Source organism: Podarcis melisellensis (genome assembly GCF_964234715.1).
Source record: "Podarcis melisellensis genome assembly, chromosome: 7".
Lineage (NCBI taxonomy): Eukaryota > Metazoa > Chordata > Lepidosauria > Squamata > Lacertidae > Podarcis > Podarcis melisellensis.
In genome coordinates, this window is record NC_138539.1 from 83,826,445 (window position 1) to 83,844,016 (window position 17,572).

Here is a 17,572-nt window from a genome sequence, read left to right on the forward strand (position 1 = left end):
GAATTTAACCACCCAAAAGCTGTCCCTGAAACTTTTTACCACTTTGGTGAAGTGAGGAGCGTGAAACACTATTTTATTTTATTTTTGCAATCGCCCAACTCTTTCTTTGTTCACACTTTAGATATAATACAACAAATGCAAGGAAGAATATGCCGCTGTGGAGGAGCACGTTGACGTCTTTGTTTCTCCCCTTTTCCCTCTTTTAACTGCAAATTAGACCCTCTTTGCAGAGAAGCGCAGCAGATGGTGAAGGCTTAGTTTAAAGTGCTCATTACAATAATGCACAGCGCCAAGTTGCCGGTGCCCCTTCGGAGCTTATTGGAAGGGAATCAGATCAATCAAGTCTCGAGGTAAAACGCATGGCAGGTTTGCAAGATGTTTGTATGTCACATCAAACAACAAGATTTTTAAAAATGAAAAAACACCAGCGAAACAGAACTTGGGCTTATTGGACGCTGGCAGGTCCCAGCACAGCTCCAGAGGCTTAGCTTAAACCCCCAGGGCTCAATGCAAGACCTCCTGGGGCAGAGCATCCCCAACAGATGGCAGCCCAGCCTCTGCTTAAATACCTCCAGTGAGGAAGTGCCTGCCCATCCTGTGGAACTACGGTAGTTTGATTGTCAAAAAATGCTCTTTTTTTAAAAAAATTAAATGTTTTTTATTGAATGATCTTATGTTACAAAAAAATTACAACCATACTACCGCTAAATATAATTGAGAAATAAAAATTACATACATCAATATTTAGTTTGTTATTTGTTATTTACCGTCTTATTTCCTCCCAAAGATTCCATACAAAAACACACATATGTACACACACACACATAATGATAATAATGAAAGTAAATATTTCCCCCCTTTTATCTTACAAAATCTTTTCTTCAACTTTGACTTCCTGACAAGTCCCTTTGCATATATTTTATCTTACAATCGAATGTACACAAAACAATAAACCTTTCTATATAAACTTTCCAATACCTTCTGAAAACATAATAAATCCTTAATTGTTGTCCACCTCCTTTTATCACTCGAACGCTAGCACGGAGCCAAAACTATTATTGTATTTTTGAACATATCTTCTATAACCATCCCATTTTCCCACCAATTTTTGCTTTGAGTTTCCTCTGAGTTTGCTAGTCAATTGAGCCATTTCCACCAATTCCTGTAATTTGATTTGCCAATCTGTTATTTTTGGAGCCTCGTGATCTTTCCATCCCTTGGCCACAAGTATTCTTGTATGCAACCGCAGCGGTTCAAAAAATGCTCTTAAAGAACTTCTCATGTTCATCTCATGTACCCTTGTACCCCAAGCCCCTGAGACCCAGTCCAAGAGTCGCCTGGGCAGAAGAGAGCAAGATGTTTTGACTGTCCTTTGGGTATTTGAAGAGTGTCATCATCGGGTTCTCCCCATCCTGCCCCACTCAGCAGCCTTCGCATGTGGAACGAACAAAGTGCCTGATCAGCTATTGCGCTTGCTTCTGACACGACCCTTTTTGGCATTCTCTGTCCAGGCATAACCAAAATGTTGCTTTCCAGATGCTGCAGACGATAACTCCCAGCATGGTCAATGGTCACAAATGATGGGAGCTGTGGAAAACAGAACTGTTGTTCACTGAAAGAAAATTATATGAAAATTATATATGTTGTTGTTGTTGTTGTTTAGTCATTTAGTCGTGTCTGACTCTTCATGACCCCATGGACCAGAGCACGCCAGGCACTTCTGTCTTCCACTGCCTCCCGCAGTTTGGGCGAACTCATGCTGGTAGCTTCGAGAACACTGTCCCACCATCTTGTCCTCTGTCGTCCCCTTCTCCTTGTGCCCTCCATCTTTCCCAGAATCAGGGTCTTTTCCAGGGAATCTTCTCTTCTCATGAGGTGGCCAAAGTATTGGAACCTCAGCTTCAGGATCTGTCCTTCCAGTGAGCACTCAGGGCTGATTTCCTTCAGAATGGATAGGTTTGATCTTCTTGCAGTCCATGTCCAGCACCATAATTCAAAAGCATCAATTCTTTGGCGATCAGCCTTCTTTATGGTCCAGCTCTCACTTCCATACATCACTACTGGGAAAACCATAGCTTTAAATATACGGACCTTTGTTGGCAAGGTGATGTCTCTGCTTTTTAAGATGCTGTCTAGAAAATTATGTATAGGCAGGGCCTTATTTAGGTTTGATGAGGCCCTATGCTACTGAAGGTAATGGGGCCCTTTATATGTCCAGCTGTCCTTTGTTTTGTTTTTTGTTTTGTTTCTTTTTTTATTGATACACCCAAAAAGGAAAAAACAAAACAAAAATACAAACAAAACAGTGATAAAGACAATATTAATTACAAATCAATAAAGCAAAAAGCGGTCCTTATAGACCCGACCTCCCGCCCATTCCTTATTTCAATTATCTATTATTTGTTGCTAATGCACATTTTTATCTTAAATTAACTAATTATTGATTTATCTTAAGTTTCATATCTTTCTTAAATCTACTACTAAAGTCATACAAATGCTGCAACAGAGTTTAAACTACTGTAATTGTTTTTCAAACAAACTTTGAAGACTTCCCATTTTGAGATAAATTCCTGTTTTGGTTTGTTCTTTATTTTTTTCTGATAAACTATCTAACTCCACATAATCTGTTAGCTTTTGGATCCATCAGCTGTCCTTTGTCAACAACAAATTGGCACTGTTTTTTGTGTTGACTATATGCTATATCATAATTTATGGACCTAACAGGTATCTAAAGCCATTTGCACATGTTGCCATGCAACCAGTCCATGAAGAATGTAGGCACCCTATATATAGAAATGAGCAAATCAGTGATATTTTCGGGAGCAGGCTAGCAGGTGGGGCCCATTACTTACATCATAGGAGCCTACACAACACAAAACACTGTTGCTGTATGTAGGTTTTATTTTATTTGCTTTTTATCTTATATTTTGGAAATGTACATCCAGTTGTTTTTTCCTTTAAATTTTTTTGGGGTCCCCAAGAGAGTGGGGCCCTAAGCTATAGCTTATTTAGCTTATACATAGATCTGGCACTGTGTATAGGTGGTATTTGAGACCTGTCACATTAGCAAAAAGGTACAGAACAAGTTCAAATATCTGCTGGAAATGTAAAGATGTAAAGAAAAAGATGGTACCTTTTATCACATGTGGTGGACGTGTAAAGTAAAAAATTCTAGGAGATGATATATAATGGAATAGAAAAAAAAATGTTTTAAAAAACTTTTGTTAAAAAACCAGAAGTTGTTGGGATTTTTTACTAAGAATTATAGGTACCAAGATACCAAAGGACCAGAAAATATTGTTCATGTATGTGACAACAGCCGCACAGATGCTACTAGCCCAGAAATGGAAGGAACCCCGACCAGAGAAGACTGGAAAACCAAGTTGATGGACTATGCCGAAATGGCAAAATTAACTGGGAAGCTCAGAAATCATGAAGACAAGAACTTTAATAAGGAATGGGAAAAGTTTGTAATTTACTTGCTGTAAGCAGGTTAAAACATTAGCAGAATCTTACTCACACTTGTAAAGTAATGAAAAATATGGATAATATAGAAGGATTAAAAATTTGGATAAGTATTGATATGCAGTTGTAAATAATATCTCTAGGACCCACGGAAGGGATGGGGGAAAGTCAGGAGATTCAGGGTAATCTCGATATTTGGATTTGGAACTGTTTTTTGTTGTATGTTTATACTTTTTAAAATAAAATAAAAATTATACCAAAAAAAAGGAACGATGGGAGTTGGAGTCTACAGATTTGGAAGGCAACCTATTTGTTCTCCCAGCTTGGCCATGAGTCCTGGGCATAGCTGTTAACTTACAGATTTGAAAATAAGGGACCGGCAGCCTCGAAAATAAGGAATCAGCAGCCAAAATAAGGGATTTTAGTCAACCAGCTAGAATACGAAGTTAAAAGGGACCAGATAATTTTGGAGAGCAGTGCTGGTTTTTAGCCCTTCGTTTCCAGAAGTTGCTGCTCAAGACACCAGCTGATTAAACACTGCAATTAAATAACTACAAGCAGCAACCACTTTCCGCGCAAAACAAAGTCCAAACTACGAAGATGCTGCTGCAGTTCTGTATCTTTTCTCTCGTGCTCCATCTGCCGCTCTCAGTTCCATCAGGCAGGGCGAGAGGAAGATGGAGGGGGGGGGAATAGCGCCCAAAGTAAACCCACAGATCAGACCATCTATTCTAGTCTTCCACTACAAATCTATGGGAGAAGTGTTTGCGGTCCTTCCTCCGCTTTCCCCCTCTATGGTATGGTTAGCCCTTGGAACACCTGCCCGCGCCTCCACCTCCTCCTCCTCTCTCTGAACTGCTTTCTCTATGGTTGCCCTCACTCTCCTCTCAAGGCTCTTCAGTCCTGGCGGGAAGGGACTCCCGGGGGCCGAGGCTGGTGAGAGGAGGCTGGAGGGGGGCGGGGTAGGCAGCCAAGAACACAGTTGGAGCCTCCCTCCTCACTGGCCGGCAGGGAGGGAGGGAGGGAGGGAGAGGAGCTGCTTCCTTTGAAACCGGGAAATTTAAGGGACATCATCAATAAGGGACAGCAGCGGGACACGCCGCTGGGATAAGGGAGTTTCCCGCCAAATAAGGGACGGTTGACAGCTATGGTCCTGGGAGACCTGCTCCCTGCCTTGCAGGTCTTTCCCCACTTGGCCTGGCAAGGCAAGATCCTGACTGATTCCAGCTACAAAAGTTGAGGTTGCTGAAGAGGCCAGAGACCATCTTGGCCATCTCTTAGTGCAGACCCAGGTCACTGAGCCTGAGCTTCCACATGAACCACCATTGGCAGAACTGGCAGCAACAGCAGCAGATACGTTTCATGCTCAAAACAGCATTTTATTCTCTTCTTAATTTTGATAGTTTAAATGTGAAACTTATATTTGACTTCCTTAAGTAATGTTTTGTTTTGAAATGTTTAAGGGGTTTTTTTCTGTTAACTTTGCGGCGTTGACTCCTTTGTAATGTTTTATTTTAAAATCTTTAAGATAATGTTTCATGTTAATTACGTTGCTTTGAATGCATATTTTTATTTGACTTTATTCTGGATTGCTTCGATGTCTTAATGTGTTGTAAACAGTTTTGAGATTTTTTTCCCCTTTAAAATATAAAGTAGCGTAGAAATGAAATTAATGATAATAATGTATGCTACACCAAGCACAAATATTTTGTGCATTAGTCAAACTATCCAAGTTGCACTCAGTTCCCTATTTCCCAGGGTATTCCATGCATGATGAAGGAAGTTGTGCTCTTGCCCCATTTAAACCACAGATTAGCAAATCTCTTCTTGCTTCATTACCTTTCAAGCACACGGGTCATTCTTACTACAGTCTCTTAGAAATTTTTCATCCCTCAGACTTTCTGATATGTCCTTTTCATCATCATTATCAAACTCTTGAGCCACCTAGATTTGTGGAACCTGCGCCAACACCTTCTTTTAGGGACCCTGTTACACAATGGAAAGTTCCTTAAAAGGTAAAGGTAAAGGGACCCCTGACCATTAGGTCCAGTTGCGGACGACTCTGGGGTTGCAGCTCTCATCTCATCTCATCACGTGAACTTCTGCCAGTGGTGCTGTCTTAAGGAGAGACTCCTGCCAATCCAAAAACTTGGGTAAAAGGTAAAGGGACCCCTGACTGTTAGGTCCAGTCGCAGACGACTCTGGGGTTGCGCGCTCATCTCGCTTTACTGGCCGAGGGAGCTGACATTTGACTGCAGACAGCATCCGGGTCATGTGGCCAGCATGACTAAGCCGCTTCTGACAAACCAGAGCAGCGCACAGAAACGCTGTTTACCTTCCCACCAGAGCGGTACCTATTGATCTACTTGCACTTTGACATGCTTTCGAACTGCTAGGTTGGCAGGAGCAGGGACCGAGCAACGGGAGCTCACCCCGTCACGGGGATTCAAACCGCCGACCTTCTGATCGGCAAGCCCTAGGCTACCCCTGTCTCTGAGAGGTGTGAGATTCCAGAGGCTGCCGGCGATTACCCAGGGTCCATGTTTCCTGTTGGAAATGAGGCATGGCAAAGACTGTGGTGTCTTTATGATATTTACACATATATACACAACCACAACCTAGATGGGGGGATTGCAGAGCATTCACATCCTATGAGGGTCTGGTTTCCCCCTTAAGGGCAGCACTGGATTCAAAAGAACAGCAAAAAGCCATGCTCTGTGTCTCTTTGTTCCAGCTTGTCCTCCCCAGATCACTTGGACTTCTGCCCCTTCTTCTCCTTCTCGCTGCCAACCAACTCCAAGGATCTCCGCAAGCCTACGGCGTTCAAAGCTGAAGTCCTAGACCTTGCATTCGCCTCTGTCCACTAGCACCCATCAAAGAAGGGGCACAACTCCCCTTTGATCCCTGATGGCTTCTTGGATGAGCCATCACCAGCCTTTGTCTACTGTTGAGAGTCCCATGGACTGCAAGAAGATTAAACCTCTCCATTCTGAAGGAAAACAGCCCTGAGTGCTCACTGGAAGGACAGATCCTGATGCTGAGGCTCCAATACTTTGGTCACCTCATGAGAAGAGAAGACTCCCTGGAAAAGACCCTGATGTTGGGAAAGATGGAGGGAACAAGGAGAAGGGGACGACAGAGGACGAGATGGTTGGACAGTGTTCTCGAAGCTACCAGCATGAGTTTGCCCAAACTGTGGGAGGCAGTGGAAGACAGGAGTGTCTGGCGTGCTCTGGTCCATGGGGTCGTGAAGAGTTGGACACAACTAAACAACTCAACAACAACAACAATGCCCATCCATCCAGCTCTGCCAAGCCAGCTTGGCTCTTTAGCACAACTAAATCCAGGGGGTTTCCATGGCAAAGTTTAATCAAACCTTGATTGGTTCTAACTTTTACTAAATCCAGGAATTATGAGGAGGGTCCAGAACCCAGGAATTTAGGGGAATCTGGGCCTCCCACAAACCTACAACACTACTAATATAGATCAAAATAGCACAAGGAAATCAAATCCTATCATATGATGCACATGGCAGACATGTATGTAAATTTTGTGTCATTTTGAAAAAAAAATTACAGTTTAGTATTGTTTTTATGGAGGGGACACCATAATATTTTTAGTGCCCCGGGGCCTTTGAAGGTCTTACTCTGGCCCTAAGCGCAGCAGCCTTTTCCCACTCGTGTTCCGCAGCAACTGGTCTCTGGAGGCACAGAGCCCATGATCCTGGGTGTATCTGCATAATGTAGTGCTCTTTAGCTGCAAGGAATTTGTAAAGAGAATCCTGGCATATCCATGGCAACAGCAGCTTTCTAATCTACTCTCTGCAACTAGTTACTCTCATGTTCTTCATCTATTCAAATAAGCTCCAGCAGAGTTTGCTTCCTGGGAGTGCTCCATAGTATTGACTCTAGTAGGAAAAGCATAGCGCTCATAATTTTGATCACAAGCGTTTTGAAAGCAAAGGGTTTAATTAACCCTGTGTTTCCATCCTTCAAAGAGGCAGGGGGAGAATATGGTTGACTGAGATAGGCTGACCATGTCTTGGGCTGCCTATAATGAACTAGCTTTGAGTAATTGTTCTCTGGATATCAGAGTGAGAAATACTTGGCACTAGTTCACATATGAAGGTGACTCGGAAACTGCAATTAATCCAGAATGCGGCAGCTAGACTGGTGACTGGGAGTGGCCACCGAGACCATATAACACCAGTCCTGAAAGATCTTCATTGGCTCCCTGGCTCCCAGTATGTTTCCGAGCACAATTCAAAGTGTTGGTGTTGACCTTTAAAGCCCTAAACGGCCTCGGTCCTGTATACCCGAAGGAGCGTCTCCACCCCATCATCCAGCCCAGACACTGAGGTCCAGCGCCGAGGGCCTTCCGGCGGTTCCCTCACTGCGAGAAGTGAGGTTACAGGGCCTTCTCGGTAGTGGCGCCTGCCCTGTAGAATGCCCTCCCAGCAGATGTCAAGGCAATAAACAATTTTACTTTTAAAAGACAACTGAAGGCGGCCCTATTTAGGGAAGTTTTTAATGCCTGATGCTGTATTGTTTTTAATATTCAGTTGGAAGCCGCCCAGAGTGGCTGGGGAAACCCAGCAAGATGAGCGGGGTATAAATAATAATAATAATAATCATTATTATTATTATTATTATTATTATTAGCATATTCAATACTTCAGGACTGCAACATTTCTCCTAGCCTCACATGTAACATGCGGTTGAATGAATCTTTCCCTCCCCACTACTAGGGGTGCATGTTTTTCCAAGTGAGAGAAAATTACCTAGGGAAGCAATTTTTAACTGAAAAACAGCCAGAGGGGGAAATCATTGAGCAGACCTTTCTCCCTTCGCATTCCACTACTTGAGCTCACACTTGTGAAGGTGCAGAATTGGCAGCCCTATTCAGCGGCAAGTCATTAAGTGTGTAGTTATCAACTGAGTGCTTAGACTGACTCCCTTGAAAAGGGCCGTGTATCAGTTGCAACCGTTGGCAGGCTATTCCTTTGTCAGGTGGGTTGTGAGCTGATCGTCCACTATGGCTGGCTGATAATTCTTTGGCAGGAAACAGGATCCTCCCCGTCTAGGAACCTCTCTAAAAGATAACTATCAGAGTTTGGAGGAGGTGGCACCCCTCCAGCTGAAGAAAGGGGGCAAAGAGGCCATGGGGAAAGTTGGCTGCGATTCAAGGAGGCAAGGACAGTAGCCAATGGCACAGGGGAATGGCTGTGCTTACCTGACCTCCAGGTGGCTGAGTAACTTCTGTTTACCAGGAGGGAGAGGGGTGAGGTGGTGAGTGAGATCACCACAATGCAGCTGTGATAGCGGAGCCCCCCTCCCACCTTGCCCCTCTCCCTCCTGGCGACTCAGCAATAAGGAGGTCAGGCGAACTCAGCCACACCAAACTCACTGTCCGCTACTGGACAGGGACTGTCATGCATGGCTGGGGGAGCAGGAAAAAACTTAAACACGTAGCAGAGTTAAAAAAAATAAAATAGACCAGAGGCAATTGTACTTCATCCAGCAGAGCTTTACTAATACTGAAGGCAATATGCCGTATTTTTTGATCTATAAGCCTCACTTTTTCCCTCCTAAAAAGTAAGGGGAAATGTGTGTGCGTCTCATTGAGCAAATGCAGGCTGTGCGGCTATCCCAGAAGCCAGAACAGCAAGAGGGATTGCTGCTTTCACTGCGCAGCGATCCCTCTTGCTGTTCTGGCTTCTGAGATTCAGAATTATTATTTTTCTTGTTTTCCTCCTCTGAAAACTAGGTGCGTCTTGTGGTCTGGTGCGTCTTATAGAGCAAAAAATACAGTAAGCATAATGGTCACGAATCCAGAACATTCAGGATTGGCACAGACCATAAAAATCCAGTTGCAGCACTTACAATAAAACTTACAAGAACTTATAATAAGACTAAACTAAGCATACAGAAAAGAACACCAGAACAAAGGAGACAGAAAGAGAAAGTAAGTAAATAAGTGTGTGGGACCCAGACTCCTCCTGGTCTTACTATTATAAGTCAGCATGACCTTGACAGAAAGATAACAGAACCAGCTGTGCTCAGTTTCCCAGCTGAAATAACCAAAACATCACGTCCCTCTGCTTGCTTCTTTCACAAAGAAAGACATATTCCAGAACAGTCCTGAACTAATCAGAATAGGAAAGATCAATATTTTCTGTACTAAGAAATGCAAACTGAGATGAGAGTTTTCAGCTGTATTTGGTTGAAATGGGTACAGCCTGGAAGTCTGTCTCAGTTATTTTCTGTTTTGCAGGAGTGTCTGTCTGCCCCTGTGTACTTATTGAGTTGTTGGGTTTTTTTTAACCTTTCCATTTTGAGATCAGAGTTGAGATTATCTCATGTGGGCTCGAGGTCCACAAAGCTGGGAAACTGGAAGTGAAGGCTGATGTCCAGGGATCAGCAACGATGCTCAGAGAGCCAGCGTGGTGTAGTGGTTAAGAGCGGTAGACTCGTAATCTGGGGAACTGGGTTCACGTCTCTGCCCCTCTACATGCAGCTGCTGGGTGACCTTGGGCCAGTCACACATCTTTGAAGTATCTCAGCCCCACTCACCTCACAGAGTGTTTGTTGTGGGGGAGGAAGGGAAAGGAGAATGTTAGCCGCTTTGAGACTCCTTCGGGTAGTGATAAAGCGGGATATCAAATCCAAACTCTTCTTCTCCTCTTCTTCAGTGTTGCATATGGTGCTTGCTTACAAACTATCCCTGTTATGTACTGAAGTTCTCACCCTGGGCCAGCAGGGAGATACTGTAGATAGTTTTCACTCAGGTCCCCATATGCAAATAGGGGATTGAAAGTGATGTTCAGCGATTGGATAGTTACAGAAAATGGTTACAGTTGCGTTGTAGTGGAGCTCTATATAAGCAGGCTGGCTGAACCCTTCAGTTCTGTTCTGGCCTGTGAATAAACAAGAGCTGTTTGAAGAATCGCTGTGTCATCTGACATGTTCACCCACAACTTAACAATCCCCATGCGCATGTTTCCTTGGTTGTTCTGCCTAAATCCAGAAGGGGAGTGTCAGAGACCAGCAAAGATGCCCCAAGTTGTTCAAGCCCTTATTGATTTATGAAGCATCCTACGGGATTGCTAGAAGACTCTTCCTGTGTCTTGACACATGCCTGTTTGCTGCTTATATCAATAGCTGGCAGGATGCATTTAAGAGTGGGAGGGGACCCTTTTCTAACACCCTTCACAATCCTTATGCTGGCTCACCACAGTAGAAGCTTTTTTGTGTTACTAGTATGCCTGAATGACGTGAGTGCTTGGATTTCTATTGTGGATTCGGCCCTGTAACATGAGGAACAAGCGGAGGAGATCATTCATTACCATGCTGAGATTTTCATCAGAAAGGCATGCTTCAAGGCAGCTGTGGTTGCTTTGAAACCATAAATGCTTGGTGGGGATACAATGGGCTGCTACAGTTGGAGGCCTCTGCAGCCCGTGGGCCTAATTATTTTATTTTTATTTATTAAATTTGTTTACTGCCCTTAAGCAGAAAAACTGAAAGCACAGGAATGAGGCTGTGAAGCATTCTTTTATGTCCAGCTGCAAAGCCAGCTGGTTCCCCCTTTTCTGACTCCGCTTAACAAAGAAACAGACAACAGATTGAGAAGTAAGTTTAAAATATGTTTTACTTACTCATTCATAGTCTTGCACTAATCACAGGCAAAATAGTTATATTTACAGTACAGTACTACCTTAGTTTTCGAACAGCTTAGTTCTCAAATGTTTTGTCTCCCGAACGCCGCAAACCCGGAAGTGATTGTTCTGGTTTGCGGACTATTTTTAGAAGCTGAACCTCCAATGGAGCTTCCTGCAGCCAATCAGAAGCTGTGCTTTGGTTTCCAAATGTTTTGAAATCAAATGGACTTCCAGAACGGATTCCATTTGACTTCTGAGGTACAACTGTATAAGAAAGCTCATGCATATGCCCATAGGTGTCAACTTTCCCCTATTCTTGCGAGGAATCCTATTCAGAATAAGGGAATTTCTCTTTAAAAAGGGAAAACGTTGACAGCTGTGCATATGCCTGGGCTGGAGCAATTGGATATACGTCTGCTCCCACTGCTGGCCAAAGAGAAAAGGAGGAAGAGAAAGGAACAGGAAATACTATATGTTCCTTCCCCCACAGGACAGGAAGGGAAATGACCTTACACAGAGCCCCCTCTATCAAATACATTTCTATGGTGTGGGCTTGCCTATCAACAACACAGCTCTATGGCCTTAACCCCTTCACTAGCAGGAATCTACATTGTTGGATGTGGCTGCTAACCTCCCACAAAAGCTTAAGTGCTGCCCCTGGAATGACTCACAGTTCAGGGAAGTGGGGAGTGCATGACAGTTCTATTTGCGGTTTGCTCTGTGTTGGTTTATTGACATAGGCAGGTCATCACTACAGTCTAAGGAACACAGCCATTTTAGCCCAAGATATAAATGTGAACTTACTCCATTGCCCTGCAAAAATCTTAGCTTGAAGGACTGTATCATATTTCCCCATGCAAGTCATCACTAGTCAACAGCATGTTTTGTCATTATTATTTACAATATTGTTTACTATAATTACTACTACCATCGGTATTTATAGGCTGCCTTTCAAAGTTTTCACTCCCTCAAGGAAGCTCTCAAACATATCTGTAACATTACGAATAAGAAAACAATAGCAAAAATAAATAAAACACAACTGCGCATCTAAAAATATCACCACAGTAGCAGATTAAAAGAGTATCAACAGACCATAATAAAACAAGTGTAAAAGCAGACAGCAAAAATAGTACACTATAAGACCAGAGCAGAAGAGTAGTGAAATAACACCAATGAAAAGCAGTTTGGAATAATAGTCCTCAAGATCCATTGAAAAATCATCAAAGAAGGAGCTGTCTATACCAATCTAGAGAGGGCATTCTAAAGTCATGGGACCATCACTGAAAAGGCCCTGTCTCTTTTGCCCTGCACTCTTTCTTACTTTATTAACAGTCAACAGACCGTTAAAACATTTTATAACAGTTGACAGTTACACTTGATGACGTTAATTTAAAAATGCACATTAATGCAGCTGAAAAACACAGAATTAAACTACTAGACTCTCTCTGAATATGGCATTTCAATTCACATTTTAGACATTAATTTTGCCTCAGAGTTTGAATGGGAGTGCTTTAGGCTGCATTCAGGTGTTGTGTTTATTGTGTTAGTTTTACTGTGTATAATGCTTGTGCTTCCGTCCCAGTTTCCAGTGTTCCTTTCACACTACAGTTCCCCTTCTGCTACGGAACTGGGGATTTTTGATGGATATACTGCCTTCTCACCCTAAATTTTAAATGGCGGAAATGAACTGTATGTCAGAATACCACCTAAAATTTCATCACATGAAATTACAGCACAAAATTCCTGCAATGTTATGAAGTTACAGGGTTGCAAATCGATTTTTTTCTTTCTTTTATGTCATGGGAACTTTTATGTCATGGGAACTATTGCATAAAATGCAGGAGTTATCAGGTAAGAAAACATCAGGGAAACAAAGTGCCATCTGAATGCAGCCTTAGCCTTATGTTTGAGTAATTAGGTACTTGAGTTGAGGCAGCAAAGAAGGCGAGAAACCTGGAGACCAAGTCCTAGGAGGAAAGGTTGAAGGAGCTGGCTATGTTTAACTTGGAGATGAAATGATTAAGTGGTGATTTGAGAGCCACATCTCCAGAAATCTGAAGCAGTGTCACATAGACATTAGAGCAGATTTGTTTTGTGTTGTTCCAGAGGGCAGGAGAGTTTAAATTATGAGAAAACAGATTTCATTCTATACTTTAGGGAGGACTTCCTGATGTTATGCGCTGTCCAGCAGAGGAGCAGACTGCCTCCGATTGTGGTGGACTCTCCTACATCAGAGATTTTAAAACAGAGGCCATAGTGTAACAGCAGATTCTCTGTATCGGCAGAGATTCAACTAGATGGCCCCTGAGGTATCTCCCAAAGTTGTGATTCTACGATTGTTTTGGCAGGCATCAAATATGACACTTCACAAGGCGTCAAACACTGAACATCACTGCATTTCATCTGTCAAATGCTGACGCGTATGAAACAGCGCTCCATGCCAACAATCAAATACAGCCAATTACTAAATATCGTCAGATGCCAAACATCCAACACTGTCAGATTAAAGGGGGGGGGGACCACTATTGCATGGCAGCCTTTAGATATTGTAAAATACAAATTATTTTTAAATATTGGGTTTATTATGCTGGGTTTTTTGGGGAGGTTGTAATCAGGGGGTGGGGAAGTCAACAGGTTCATTCAGACAAGTTGTATAGGAGAGAGGCACTTACTTGAACTGTGATGGTCGTTTGTTCCTTTCTTTGTTTTCCTTCAGAGAGATGCCAACAAAGCGCCTCCTCTCTCCCACTCAACCTCCCACGTGTAAAATTAAAATAAGACCTCCAACCCACTTTCAGCATGCCTCTGGAATGATTTCAAAGATATACTGGTTGCTGGCAAGCATGGTGGCAGCTGAAACATGCTATAGCTATAGTTTTGGAGGGGGGGGGGAGAAAGGCCTCTATTGCTACCCTGACAGGCACACATAAAGTATAAAAGCGGGAAAAGTTGAAAAGCACCCCTACACCTGAATCGGATGAACTAGTTTGACTTCTCACATACAGTCCTCTGAAAAGAACTGAAATCGGCACTCCAATTTGCCACCTGCGAATGAAGGTAATCGTTCACTTTCATATCTGTGGGATGTGATCCATGAGAGGCAGTCAAGTACAGCATTCTTCGTAATGCTAGAGAAGACGTGCGAGGGAATGTTTGGTCCAGCCAGTCGAAACTTCCTGTTCCTCCAGGCCGGAGCATCCTTCCTTTTGCATGTGATGAAAGGTGGGCGTGACCTAACCTGTCCAGGTAACAAAAGGACGAGTCACACAGCACTCTCCCTCTTTTTCACTTCCTTCGTCATTTGACCAGCTTTTAGCTAGGACTGCTCTTCTAGCTTTTAGCTAGCAAAGCCAGTGGGATTATACCCCCATATGGGCTAGATCCACATGTACATATTTGTAACTATGTCTGCCTTCAGGGATCCAACTGTGAACTGATGTAAGTAAACTTCTTTTATTCACTTTGAATAAGATTATGGTCTTTATTCTTTTAAGAGGGGCTCATGGGAATTAACCAGGAATGTACAATTCAATCTTGAATTGTATAATAGTGAGAGGCTTACACAAGCCTGCAACCAGCTATCTGCTGTGCATGTAAAAAGGGGAATGTAAACTCTGCTAAGTAAAGAAACTTGCTCGCGCAAGTTAGGAAGGATATTAATCAACAATATATCCTCTCCTGCCACCCTGAACATTCCCACAGTATCCACAGATAGGTGACATGGAAAGCCAGGCTTCATAATGTAGTGGGCGGGTGTTGTGAGCTCTTCCATTGTGACACAACAATGTGCTCTTTGAAGCACTTTTTGAATACAAAGTCAGAATCGGAAGAATGCCCTAAGCCTTCATTTGCGGTCAAACTTTCCTACGTTTGATGTCATGTGAAGATCTCTCTCTGTGTGTTAGAGAAGGGGTAGTACCTCTGGCGGGGGGGGGAGACATGTTGTACTTCACCAGATACATTGTCCACCATTGGTCCCCACCCTGCACTCAGCTCTTACCTGTCTGCATGCGAGAGCAGCCACACCCTGGGAATGGCCAGGTGAGGGTAGCTGATGGGTCTCAAACTCTCAGTGAGACAGGTTTGGCGGACTGAGTAGATGAGAACAATGGCGGGCCCAATGGCCAAGGAGGCTGTTTCTGCACATGCTGTAGAGGGAAGTGAGGGGCAGATGGGGCTCACCAACCTGGGAAGGTAGCCCACCTAGGAGAAGAAAACCTCTGATCTGAAACCTCTGCTGCCTTGAAGGATGTCTTTGGTAGAAACCAAGGCTAAGGAGTAAACACTACAGAAACCAGAGCAGAGTCCCTAAGACGGTTGGTTGGTTGTACGCCTCTTTCCGGCAACTCCTGCAGCCAAGCTGGTGCCAAACATATTGCTCTGCTTTCCCTTGGACCACATCAGTGAGGCTGAGAGGGGGAGTCTTCATCTGGGCAGCCCAGGACCTCCATGCACATTGCCCAGGCATGCCCCCCAGGGAAGTCACTTCGGTGCTGCTAACACAGTGGTCTGACTTCACCCCCAGAGGCACACTCCATTGCCTCTCAAGATAGATGGAAACCAACAACAGTCGGTCTGCCCATGAGCTGGAGGTTCCCCCACCTTTGCTCTACATTTTAGAACATGTGTCAGTCTTCATTCATCTTTGCTGACACCATCTCCACCACTAGGAATGGATTTCCAATGATATTCAAGGCCAAGCAGCTTCTGTTACATTCTGGCTTGGAAGCCTCAGCCCAGTCTCAAGTCTTACCCTGTTTGTTCCTAGTATAACAGGCAACTGACACCAACACCAGCATGCCTATGGAGGTATCGGTACCCCAGTCCACCTTTGATACATATAATAAATAAAGACAAAAGGGAAAGCAAATTTTCAGGAGACCGTGGGGGCTATACACACACCTTTAAAGAATCAGGCTGCCAAGGATGAAGCACACTTTACTAAAGGGCTGCGATTTGGCAAGCATATAATTAAGAAACTTTGAAAAAAAGAAGATAATTTCCATGAATTATCTTTATAACAAGCTGTTCGTGTGCTCCTCTTGGGAGGTTACGCGATGCAGCTTATTAAAACGGCACTGGCAAATATATCCCAATGGTTTTTAAGTATTAGGATGACGTGCAGTAATTAGGGACTCTGTCTGAAGAGGCTGGTAATTGGGGAAAGGACAGCTTTATGCCTGGGACTCTCCAACTGTCTGCTCTGCAGTTATCTCCTTGGTATCAATGGAACTGCACTGGACTAAAGGTTTTGCAGAACTTCAGGCTTCAGCGGGATGAAATATTAAACTGCAGGAGGATGTGGAGGAATAGAAAGTAATATAAGCAGCTGGGAAGTAACTAATGGAGCATTAAATTAAAAGAGACGAGAGGGTGGGGGGAGTATTTATAATTTCTGAAACATATTTCTGCCTGAGATATGCTTTTCAAGAATCTCTGCTGCCTTATATTAGCAGGCTGGTGCCCCAAAAGGAATTTCACACTGAAGCATTGGCAGTAAGCAAGCAGGTTATTAATATGCAAAAGTCCTTAAAAAAACCCTGCAGTACTGAACATAGCCAGATGACGATGAAGTTGTTAGAGCTAGGTGTCAAATGTGTGGCCTTGGGAAGCTGTGAGGCAGCATTCACCCAGCTGGTGCTTTTCAAACATTTTAGACAAGATCTCCAATCAGTCCAGAAGAGATTGGAGTGATGGTCCTTGTAGCACCTGCCAGAAGGTCAGAAGCATTCTGCATCAGCTCAAGCTTCAGAGTAGTATTCAAGGGCAGCTCCAAGTGAAGCCCATTTCAGTAGTCAAGTCTGGAAGTTACAGAAGTATGGATCAACATAACAAGTTCTCGCTTGCCCGGAAAAATGGAAATGCTTCCTGATGAGTCAAAAAACCTCCTAATGAGTAAACTATAGTTGAAGGTACTTCTGTCAACAACTCCAGCCTGCTTCTCCATCAAGAAGAACCCACAGGCTAATCAGAGACAACAACCACAGGCAGGCTGATTCCCTCCAAACCATGGCCATTTCCTGTCAACATCACCTCCATCTTGTCTATGTCTCCATCCTCCATCTTGACCTGTCTTTCTGCTGCCCCAAAGAAACAGATCAACCATGGTGCTGTGCCTTTCCAGAATGCATAGCAATAGAATAAACAGGACATGGCCCAATCCTTGCTTCTTTTCTTTAGGAGCTGAACTGTGAGCAAAGTGGCTAACCTTGGTTAAAAAAAATCAGGTCTCCTAGGAGCCAGATGAAGGCCCTTTGTGGGTTAGATTTGCCTTCTGGGCTACCAAGTAGCTGCTCCTGATTATTTATGGAGTCGAAGTAGAAGGGATCTGTCCATCATTCATAATCACACATTCTTAGTGTGAGGAGTCTGAGCATATTCAGTTCTGGTTTACTTCGGTTCAAGGGGAGATGGAAGGTGGCAGAGGATGTGTGGGAGGAAGGCGAT

The 17,572-nt window shown here is 43.6% G+C and overlaps 1 long non-coding RNA gene across 1 annotated transcript in view; it reads right to left on the minus strand.

The window, feature by feature from the left end:
- The window catches only part of LOC309373629, an 87,414-nt gene that overhangs the window by 656 nt on the left and 69,186 nt on the right, over positions 1–17,572 (minus strand). The gene's annotated exons all lie outside the window — the stretch shown is intronic.